The sequence below is a fragment of the Tachyglossus aculeatus genome, chromosome X5 (assembly GCF_015852505.1).
Source record: "Tachyglossus aculeatus isolate mTacAcu1 chromosome X5, mTacAcu1.pri, whole genome shotgun sequence".
NCBI classification, from domain to species: domain Eukaryota; kingdom Metazoa; phylum Chordata; class Mammalia; order Monotremata; family Tachyglossidae; genus Tachyglossus; species Tachyglossus aculeatus.
The window spans coordinates 7,726,817-7,738,980 of NC_052097.1; the positions used below are offsets into that span (position 1 = coordinate 7,726,817).

The 12,164-nt window shown below is 43.4% G+C and overlaps 1 protein-coding gene across 1 annotated transcript in view; it reads left to right on the forward strand.

The window, feature by feature from the left end:
* The first annotated feature begins 7,791 nt into the window (after positions 1 to 7,791).
* TNIP3 (TNFAIP3 interacting protein 3) overlaps positions 7,792 to 12,164 on the forward strand; it is a 139,388-nt gene continuing 135,015 nt past the window's right edge. Inside the window, exon 1 of the mRNA XM_038769287.1 lies at positions 7,792 to 7,860. The gene's annotated coding sequence lies outside the window, so the exon portion shown is untranslated. The remainder of the gene's footprint in view (positions 7,861 to 12,164) is intronic.

Genomic DNA, 12,164 nt, shown 5'->3' on the forward strand with positions numbered 1-12,164 from the left:
ACGTGTTTTGTTGTCTGTCTCTCCCTTCTAAACTGTGAGCCCGTTGTTGGGTAGGGGCCATCTCTATATGTTGCCAACTTGTACTTAATACAGTGCTCTGCACACAGTAAGCGCTCAATAAATACAATTGAATGAATTTAACAAAACAGCAAAAACTAGGAACCCCTGCAGAGAACTTGACCTGTTCTGTTACGGTATTATGTTTTGTCAAATTATTATATTTGATCTGGTAGGCTATCCAATTCTAAAAACAAACAGTGGTGACAAAGATGATTCACTGCATGCTGTCGTCTTTGGTCTTTCCTGATTTGTTCACCAGATTGTGTTCCCACATAAGCAAGTCCCTGTTTCTTCCCAAAGGATCAATCTAGGTCGTTCTTATTCACTGTTTGTAGATAAATTCAGCCAAGGAGTATGAGGGAAACATAACACAGATAGTCTGTGACGTTTGAAAGGCTAGATATTAAAATAATTCTAGGTGGGTGGGCATGGGAATAGCATTGACACTGCAAGTTTTTACTAGTCACTTCGTGTAAATTGTTGCTTCTGGGAATTCTACAATATTAGAAATACTTTGCACTAATGTACAGATTTACATCTGTAAGTCCTTATATGCTTTGCAGTTCTTGATTAATTTCCCACCATACCTCTGAGACAAGTTATTATCCATAATCTACTGATAAAGAATGGGGGCTACAGCTCTGATTTGTAAATCATGTGGGCACTGCTGTTTTTTCCAACAGATCAGGAGGTGAAGGCCAGACTAGCTTGCATGTCACATATTGTTCTTCACTTGCAGTGCAACTAACAGATTTAGTGTTTTGTTATGGCAGAGGCAGCATTAAAGTACAATTTGCTGCTTCTCAAGTAATTTCTGTAGGGAACCTGGGTCCGGCCCAGCTCTAGCCTTAGTGGTGTCTTGCTTGCCGTCACCACCACTTGCCCCAACTCTCAGTTTGCTCTTGGCTACTGCATTGTTGTTTGGTTTATGCCTCCTCAGTTCATAAAACTAGGCTACTCCAGCTATATATCAATCGCAATATATCATCTACGGTATGTATTGAGCACCCACTCTGTTCAGACAGTGTATTGGCTCTGTACGAGGGGTGTTTTCAGGATGTTATTTTTACTTGAGCACTTTGAAAGTATCTGGTAGTTCTCAAAAAAGCCTGACTACCCAAAGGGTGTTGGCCCAGTGGTCTATGGGTATACCATATATCAGTCAATCAGTTTTATTTATTAATAATTATGGTACTTATTATGTGCCAAGTATTATTCTAAGCGCTGGGGTAGATGCATCATCATCAATCGTATTTATTGAGCGCTTACTGTGTGCAGAGCACTGTACTAAGCGCTTGGGAAGTACAAGTTGGCAACATCATCCCCCGGGCCTGGAATGCCCTCCCTCTGCCCATCCGCCAAGCTAGCTCTCTTCCTCCCTTCAAGGACCTGCTGAGAGCTCACCTCCTCCAGGAGGCCTTCCCAGACTGAGCCCCTTCCTTCCTCTCCCCCTCGTCCCCCTCTCCATCCCCCCCATCTTACCTCCTTCCCTTCCCCACAGCACCTGTATATATATGTATATATATTTGTACATATTTATTACTCTATTTATTTATTTATTTTACTTGTACATATCTATCCTATTTATTTTATTTTGTTAGTATAGACTGTGAGCCCACTGTTGGGTAGGGACTGTCTCTATGTGTTGCCAATTTGTACTTCCCAAGCGCTTAGTACAGTGCTCTGCACATAGTAAGCGCTCAATAAATACGATTGATTGATTGATTTGTTCTCTGTCTCCCCCTTTTAGACTGTGAGCCCACTGTTGGGTAGGGACTGTCTCTATATGTTGCCAATTTGTACTTCCCAAGCGCTTAGTACAGTGCTCTGCACATAGTAAGCGCTCAATAAATACGATTGATGATGATGATGATATAGAGACAGTCCCTACCCAACAGTGGGCTCACAGTCTAAAAGGGGGAGACAGAGAACAAAACCAAACATACTAACAAAATAAAATAAATAGAATAGATGCAGATGGAGGTTAATCCGGTTGTGGGACTGGGACTGTGTTCATTGAGCTCGCACTCTTAATCCCCGTTTTTTTTGCAGATGAGGTAACAAGCACAGAGAAGTGAAGTGACTTGCCCAAGGTCACACAGCAGACAAGTGGTGAAGCTGGGATTAGAGCCCGTGACCTGATTCCCAGGCCCGTACTCCGTCCACCACACGTTGCGTGGCTTAGTGGATTAGAGCACAGGCTTGGGAGTCAGAAGGATCTGGTTTCTAAATCCGGCTCCTCCACTTGTCTCCTGTGTGACCTTAGGGCAAGTCACTTCACTCTCTGTACCTCAGTTACCTCATCAGTAAAATGGGAATTAAAGACTGTGAGCACCACCTGATTAACTTGTGTCTACCCCAGCGCTTCGTACAGTGCCTGGCACATAGTAAGCACTTTACAGATACTATACTATTTTGTAACCTCCGCAGCGCTTAGAACGGTGCTTTGCACATAGTAAGCACTTAATAAATGCCATTATTATTATTATTATTATTAAAACAGCGGACTCACAGGCTGCTGTTTCTAGTCCCCTCACCCTCTGACCTCTTGTTTCAAGGAGGGTTGCTAGCACTTTCCTTGCAGCTGGCTCTTGCCAATTTCCAAGGAAATGAAGACAATACCCTCCCCTGGTGACTTACCCTAGATAATAGTTTCCTCTCATATCCAACCCCCAGGGCTTGTGGCTTAGTGGAAAGAGCACAGGCTTGGGGGTCAGAGGTAGTGGGTTCTAATTCCGACTCCACCACTTGTCAGCCGAGTGACTTTGGGCAAGTCACTTAGCTTCTCCGTGCCTGTTACCTCGTCTGTTAAATGGGGGTTAAGACCTTGAGCCCCACATGGGACAACCTTTTAGACTGTGAGCCCACTGTTGGGTAGGGACTGTCTCTATATGTTGCCAACTTGTACTTCCCAAGCGCTTAGTACAGTGCTCTGCACACAGTAAGCGCTCAATAAATATGATGATGATGACAACCCGATTACTTTGTATCTCCCTCAGGGCTTACAACAGTGTTTGGCACTTAGTAAGTGTGTATTAATAATAATAATAATACAATTCAACTTGTAACCTCTCCAGTGCTTAGACCAGTGCTTTGCATATAGTAAGCGCTTAATCAATGCTTTTATTATTATTATTCTTATTATTAATACTGAGAAGCAGTATTAATATTGAGAAGCAGCGTGGCTCAGTGGGAAGAGCCCGGGCTTGGGAATCAGAGGTCTTGGGTTGAAACCCCGGCTCCGCCGATTGTCAGCTGTGTGACTCTGGGCAAGGCGCTTAACTTCTCTGTGCCCCAGTTACCTCATCTGTAAAATGGGGATTAAAACTGTGAGCCCCCCGTGGGACAACCTGATCACCTTGTAACCTCCCCAGCGCTTAGAACAGTGCTTTGCACATAGTAAGCGCTTAATAAATGCTTTTATTATTATTATTATTATTATTATTAATACTGAGAAGCGGTATTAATACTGAGAAGAAGCGTGGCTCAGTGGAAAGAGCCCGGGGTTGGGAATCAGAGGTCTTGGGTTCAAACCCCGGCTCCGCCAATTGTCAGCTGTGTGACTCTGGGCAAGTCACTTAACTTCTCTGTGCCTCAGTTACCTCATCTGTAAAATGGGGATTAAAACTGTGAGCCCCCCGTGGGACAACCTGATCACCTTGTAACCTCCCCAGCGCTTAGAACAGTGCTTTGCACATAGTAAGCGCTTAATCAATGCTTTTATTATTATTATTATTATCAATACTGAGAAGCAGTATTAATATTGAGAAGCAGCGTTGCTCAGTGGAAAGAGCCCGGGCTTGGGAATCAGAGGTCTTGGGTTCAAACCCCGGCTCCGCCGATTGTCAGCTGTGTGACTCTGGGCAAGTCACTTAACTTCTCTGTGCCTCAGTTACCTCATCTGTAAAATGGGGATTAAAACTGTGAGCCCCCCGTGGGACAACCTGATCACCTTGTAACCTCCCCAGCGCTTAGAACAGTGCTTTGCACATAGTAAGCGCTTAATAAATGCTTTTTTAATTATTATTATTATTATTATTAATACTGAGAAGCGGTATTAATATTGAGAAGCAGCGTGGCTCAGTGGAAAGAGCCCGGGCTTGGGAATCAGAGGTCTTGGGTTGAAACCCCGGCTCCGCCGATTGTCAGCTGTGTGACTCTGGGCAAGTCACTTAACTTCTCTGTGCCTCAGTTACCTCATCTGTAAAATGGGGATTAAAACTGTGAGCCCCCCGTGGGACAACCTGATCACCTTGTAACCTCCCCAGCGCTTAGAACAGTGCTTTGCACATAGTAAGCGCTTAATAAATGCTTTTTTAATTATTATTATTATTATTATTAATACTGAGAAGCGGTATTAATATTGAGAAGCAGCGTGGCTCAGTGGAAAGAGCCCGGGCTTGGGAATCAGAGGTCTTGGGTTCAAACCCCGGCTCCGCCGATTGTCAGCTGTGTGACTCTGGGCAAGTCGCTTAACTTCTCTGTGCCTCAGTTACCTCATCTGTAAAATGGGGATTAAAACTGTGAGCCCCCCGTGGGACAACCTGATCACCTTGTAACCTCCCCAGCGCTTAGAACAGTGCTTTGCACATAGTAAGCGCTTAATAAATGCTTTTTTAATTATTATTATTATTATTATTAATACTGAGAAGCGGTATTAATATTGAGAAGCAGCGTGGCTCAGTGGAAAGAGCCCGGGCTTGGGAATCAGAGGTCTTGGGTTGAAACCCCGGCTCCGCCGATTGTCAGCTGTGTGACTCTGGGCAAGTCACTTAACTTCTCTGTGCCTCAGTTACCTCATCTGTAAAATGGGGATTAAAACTGTGAGCCCCCCGTGGGACAACCTGATCACCTTGTAACCTCCCCAGCGCTTAGAACAGTGCTTTGCACATAGTAAGCGCTTAATAAATGCTTTTTTAATTATTATTATTATTATTATTAATACTGAGAAGCGGTATTAATATTGAGAAGCAGCGTGGCTCAGTGGAAAGAGCCCGGGCTTGGGAATCAGAGGTCTTGGGTTCAAACCCCGGCTCCGCCGATTGTCAGCTGTGTGACTCTGGGCAAGTCGCTTAACTTCTCTGTGCCTCAGTTACCTCATCTGTAAAATGGGGATTAAAACTGTGAGCCCCCATGGGACAACCTGATCACCTTGTAACCTCCCCAGCGCTTAGAACAGTGCTTTGCACATAGTAAGCGCTTAATACATACCGTTATTATTATTATTATTATTATTATTATTATTATTATTATTAATAATAATAATACTAAGCAGGTGTGTGACCGTTTTGCTGCAGCAGGGTGTGCATCCCAGTTGGACCTGCAGGTGGCAGCATTGCCGCACAGAGGAAGGGCTAGTTCATCATCATCATCATCATCAATTGTATTTATTGAGCGCCTACTGTGTGCAGAGCACTGTACTAAGCGCTTGGGAAGTACAAGTTGGCAACATATAGAGACAGTCCCTGGATGGGCCTTGGTGCCCTCCCAGATTTGGCTACTTAGAGGACGGTAAGTCCACGTGGGTGGCCTCGAGCAGCCCCACCAGTGCCACGATGAAGAGAAGGGAACGAGACTCTTGGATTCAGTGTTTGGCACCTAGTAAGTGCTTAACAAATCCCATCATTATCATTCAGTGATGATGATGGCATTTGTTAAGCGCTTACTCTGTGCAAAGCACTGTTCCAAGCGCTGGGGAGGTTACAAGGTGATCAGGTTGTCCCTCATGGGGCTCACAGTCTTCATCCCCATTTTACAGGTGAGGGGACTGAGGCGGAGAGAAGTGAAGTGACTTGCCCAAAGTCACACAGCTGACAAGTGGCAGAGCCGGGATTTGAACCCATGACCTCTGACTCCAAAGCCCGGGCTCGTTCCACTGAGCCACGCTGAGGCCTGGCCTTAGGGTTAGCAGCTCTTAAATAAGGTGTTGGCAAGCCTCGCGCTTCACTTCCCCGGACCTCAGTTCCCCCACCTGTAAAATGGGGATTGAGGCTGGGGCATTGATTCTGTCCAACCTGATGAGATTGTATCCACCCCAGTGCTTAGAACAGTGCCAACTTGTACTTCCCAAGCGCTTAGTACAGTGCTCTGCACACAGTAAGCGCTCAATAAATACGATTGATTGATTGATTGTTGCCCGATACATGGTAAGTGCTTAACAAATTATTATTAAGTGCCATCGAGTCGTTTCTGATTCATAGTGACTCCGTGGATATACTGCTCCAGAACGTCCCATCTCTGCCATAACCCGCAACCTCTCTAACGGTTTTTCCGTTATTGTTGTTATGGTCTCTAGCCATGGAGCTGCCGGTCTCCCTCTTCCACGTTTTCCCTGGACTTTTCCTAGCACTAGTGGCTTCTCCAGAGAATTAGTCCTCCTGATTATGTGTCCAAAACATGCTGATCTAAGTCGAGTTGTTTGTCCTTCCAAAGACCACTTTGGTTTCATTTGCTGTAAAATCCATTTATTTGTTTTTTCGGGCAGTCCATGGTAGTCGCAAAATCCTTCTCCAACCCCACATTTTCAATTATTTTAAGCCCTGATGAAGTCACACTTGGCTTCACACTTTGCTTGGCCTTTTCCTTCTACCCTGCTGCAGCAGCTCAGGGTGGCACTGCCTGACTGTCCTAAAGATTAGCCCTGTTCTCCTGGGGCAGGGAGGAAGAGTGAACTGGGTTTTGGTGGAAAGGTTTTACTGTGTGTGTGTTTTTTTTCCCTCCCCCTCCTGTTTCTCAACCCTCCTATTTTGCAGAAGTGTCTCATGGGTTAATGTACCCTTTGTTGAAAGACTTTGCTCTCCTTGGAGAGAGTTATCCTGTAAATAAGTAGAAAAGCAGATCTGAGGCCTCTCTTCAAGCCTTCATTCAATAGTACTTGTGTGGCTACTGTGAGCTGAGTATTGTGTGAATCAGTCATGTTTGAGCGCTTATTCATTCAATCATATCTATTGAGCACTTACTATGTGCAAAGCACTGTGTTAAGTGCTTGGGAGAGTACAATATAACAGACACATTCCTGCTCACAGTCTAGAGGGGGAGACAGACATTAATATAAATAAATAAATTACAGACATATGCATTGTGTGTAGAGCACGTGCTCGGGAAAATATAGCGTAACAGATTTGGTAGACACATTCCCTCCCCAAACTTACACTCTAGAGGGGGAGACAGATATTAATATAAATAAATTATGGATAGGTACCTAAGTGCTCTGGGGCTGAGGGAGGGGTGAATAAAGAGAGCAAATCTAAGTGTAAGGGCACTGCAGAAGGCGGTGGGAGGAGAGGAAGCGAGGGCTTAGTCAGGGAAGGCCTCTTGGAGTAGATGTGCCTTCAATAAGGCTTTGAAGGTGGGAGGGGTCGTTGTCTGTCACATATGAAGAAGGAGGGCGTTCCTGGCCCGAGTCAGGACGTGGGTGAGCGGTCAGTGGCAAGAACGAGGTACAGTGAGTGGGTTGGCGTTAAAGGATCGAAGTATGTGGTGTGGGTTGTTGTAAGAGAGCAGCGGGTTAAGGTAGGAGGGGACAGGGTGATTGAGTTTTTTAAAGGCAATGGAAAGGAGTTTCTGTTTGATGTGGAGGTGGATGGGTAACCGCATTTGGAGAAGCCGTAATAGAAGACACAGTCCTTTAGAATCTTTTCCAGACTTAGAGTCGCTGCCATTATGACCAACTGGAACTGAAAAAATGTTTGAGAGCAGTGGAAGAGAAGGGAACCATGAGGAAGGGCAGCTTCTCAACTTCTAATACCACTCTCCTATCAGGCCGTGAATGCACGCGCTGTCCAAAACTCTGAGCCAAAGGTAGACGTGGGCTAAAGTGGATCGGAATGTCTCACAGACACTGACCCATTGGTATTATACCGGTTAATTTCCGTTACTGGAATAGTTTACTGACTCAGTGAAGTTGGTATGATACCCTGGTGTCCAGGTATTATAACAGTCTCTGCTACTGACAGCTCTATTCTGCCACATTACCCCTACAAAACTCTGTAGAAAACCCATTAGACCAAGAAAGAAAAGCTTTCTCTGAAAGACCCCATGATTCAGGAGCCTCTCAAAACTGATGAGTACAGGGCTGTGTGTGTCAGCAGTCTGAGAGAGGAAAGTTCAGGGCTAAAATGACCGTGTTAAATAACCATCTTTAGCAGAGACCACCTCTTTCTTAGTATTCTTTACCAAGAGTTGTGAATGGAAATTACTGTGCTCATTTCCAGGTAGTATAACATTTTGGACCTGCTTATAGATGTACAGTGAACACTGCTGCATGCAGTGGAAGCTAAAGCAGCATGGCTTAGTGGAAAGAGCATGGGCTTGGGTTGTGGGTTCTAATCCCGGCTCCATCACTTATCACCTGTGACTTTGAGCAAGTCACTTACCTTCTCAGTGCCTGTTACCTCATTTGCAAAATGGGGATTAAGACTGTGAGCTCCATGTGAACCAACCTGCTTACCTTCTATCCATCCCAGCGATTAGAACAGTGCTTGGCACATAGTAAGCGTTTAACAAATACCATTATTATTATTAAAACCTATTTGTCAGAATGGAAACATAGAATACAAAACTGAGAAGCAGCATAACATAGTGGATAGAGCAAGGTCCTGGGAATCAGAAGGTCATGGGTTCTAATCCCGGTTCTGCGACTTGTCTGAGGTGCTATCTTTGGCAAGTCACTTCACTTCTCTGTGCCTCAGTCACTTCATCAGTAAAAAGGGGATTGAGACTGTGACCCCCACATGGGACAGGGACTGTGTCCAACCCGATTTGCTTATATCCACCCCAAGGTTTAGAACAGTGCCTGCTACATAGTAAGCACTTAACAGATATCATCATTACGATAACAGTAATAATATTCAAGACTTTTTAAAAACTGCAGCTGAAGAGTACAGTGAGCAACAGGGATCATGTTTTATAATTGTACTCTCCCAAGCTCTGCACACAAGAGGCATTCATACCTTTTATTGGCACTTATCTTACCTATAGGTGCTTTTTTATTACTTCTAAAAGACCTATGTATGCACAGAATATAGAAAGAATGAAATTGTGATAGAGATGGTATTGAGTTGTCTAGGTCTTACTGGCTCCATTGTTGGCTTATTTTGCTGCACTTTAGAATTTTTCGTATTTCTGGATCTCAGTTTCTCCCATTTAGGGCGGAGAAAATGTCCCGCTTGCTTTCTGATCATGTTTAGAAAAGTAGTAAAATAACTATGTGAAGAACACTGAGCTTTCAGTTTAAAGTAATCCTCTGCATTCCTGAGGAAGAATTAGTGACTCTTTCGACGATATATTTGTGTAACTGACTGGGGGAATTTCAGGTTTCACACTCCTCTGGTCCTGACCACTCTGTGCCCATGGAGGGCAAGGGGAGTAGCCAGAGCAGTCAGATCTCCCTGGTATCAGTTGTCAGAGAAATAGCATGGCCTAGTAGAAAGCGCATGGGCCTTAAAGTCAGAGGATCTGAGTGCAGTGTGACCTTGGGCAAGTCACTTAACTTCTCTGGGCTTCAGTTCCCCGTTCTCCCTTGTATGTAGACTGTGAGCCCCATGTGGGATCTGATTATCTTTTATCTACCCCAGTGCTTTCTTTAATGCTTGGCACATAGTGAGTGCTGCTAGGGAAGCAGCATGGCTTAGTGGCAAGAGCCTGGGCTTGTGAGTGAGAGGTCGTGAGTTCTAATCCTGGCTCAGCCACTTGTCAGCTATGTGACTTTGGGCAAGTCACTTAACTTCTCTGTGCCTGTTACCTCGTCTGTAAAATGGGGATTAAGACTGTGAGCCCCAGGTGGGACAACCTGATTACCTTGTCTCTACCTCAGTGCTTGGAACAGTGCTTGGCACATAGTAAGCGCTTAACAAACACCATAATAATAATTATTACTATTATTATTAAATCCTGCTATTATTGTTATTATTATACCTCTCCTAAAACAATCAGGAGGCACACAAGAGGATGCAGCCTCATTGCAGAAATACCCTGACTGTGCCATTTCAACCTCATAATTTTCAACTCTTGTATGCTGAATTGTGACCACAACATGCTAATAACAAATTTCATGTTGCTCTCTGGTGAACAAGACAGTAAGACAGCAGAATCTGTGGAACCTTTTTCAGCCAGTGTTGGTGTTTACTGAGGGCAGACAAAGCCATTAAATATTGCGTAGAGGTTCTTTTTCTTAAGCCCCCTTATCTCTTAGTCTGTTCTACATAGTTTACATTTTGCCTTTTCTGAAGCTGTTGTGGTGAAAAAATTAAATTGAAAAGACAGAGATATTAATGTCTAAACAGAATACAATTAAAACAACTCTCTAGAAAAATACCTCTCAGATTAGGCAAGAAATGCAATAATGTGGAATTCTACTGGTGTGGTTTTGGCAAAGAAAACAGCAATGCGAAGCATTGCCATTAATAGCATACTGAGTCACTGTCAAATCCAAAAACAAATCTCCCAAACAAATGAATTATGGATCCTATTTCTATTCAAAAGATTTATATTTTTTAACCAGGTTTCCCCCAGCAAGAATATGGAACAGGGTATTTCCTAACATTGCATATAAAGAAAACAAAAATCAAAGCTCTACTTTGAAATATTTCTCCTATCAATAGAAGATTTTGAACCCAGTGACCAAATATATATATATATATATATATATATATATATATATATATATATATATATATATACCTATTCTTCCAGGAAATTACAAGCTTAATTTCAAGATAGTGTTTGTTTCCTTTGATACCAATAATGTGGTTCTGAGAGGCCTGAGAGGTTTCTAAAGGGCTAGAAAGTTTGCTGTTAAAGTTCAGATGTGACCTCACACAATTTGGGGACTGAACGTATAATTTCCATTCAGACATAGAGGGATACAGTTTTCAAGCTCTATATAAGAGGGTCCAGGTACATTCTTATACTATATATGCATTCCAGATTTCTGAATCAAGGCAAAGAAACTTGTAGAGGTTCATTAAATTCCTTATTGGCAGTTCTTCATTTCCAAACATGCTTGAGTCGTTGGTGACATCATGTAGTAGTTGGAAAGAGCATTGTGGAAAACCTCCTCTGGATGATGTCCTCAAAACATTTGAATTTGGGAAGGAAGCAGGCTCAGAGCTAGGTATAGTTGATATAGTAGCTGCAGGCTACATTACACAGTGTATCCTGATTATGCTATGGGTGTAAGATGATACTTAAGTATACCAAAGGCTTATTTAAAACAGAATTTTGGCAAAAACAAGCCTTACAGGCTTGAGTTTCTATTTATTCTCTAATTGAGGATACCAGCTTGGCCAATTTATCAAACTGTCTTGGCAGCATAAAGACAGGGATGAAAACTGGGAAGGGCAAAATTGTCCTTTCTGACATCCGATTAAAGGGATTGGGGAATCTGGGAAAGACATGCGAGCGTCTCATACTGTCCAACTCACCTTGGATACCCACCACAGGAGAGCTGGGTATAACTTCTGGGCTATCCTGTCGACTTTGTTGCTAGTTAATAATGGCATTATTACAAATAATAAGAATAGTATTTAATCACTTACTATGTGTCAAGCAAGTTAATCAGATTGAACACAGTCTCTGTCCAACATGAGGCTCGCAGTCTGAGGGAGGAACAAGTATTTAATCCCTATTTCTCAGATGAGGAAACAGACATGGAGAAGTTAAGGGAAGTCTCAGGGTCACACAGCAAAGTGTTAGCAGAACTGGGATTAGAAGCCAGGTTCTCTGACTCTGAGGCCCTGGGCTCCTTCCATTAGGATGTACTTCATCAATCGTATTTATTGAGCGCTTACTATGTGCAGAGCACTGTACTAAGTACTTCTCATAGTTAGAACTATGGATTGGAGAGCAAAGTAATCCTGGTTCAGATTTCAGTTGAAATGAATTCCAAATTAATGGTCGATACAAGAAGAAATTTTCAAGCTCTTATTTGAACTTTGGTCCTCCTCCTCCTCATCTAGATTGTATTCATTGTTGCGCAGTTGCTTTTCTAGGCAGTGGTATTTATTGAGTGCTTACTGTGTGCAGAACAGACTACTAAATACTCGGAAGAGTACAATACAATGGAGTTAGTAGGCATACGCTCTGCCCACATGAGCTTACAGTCT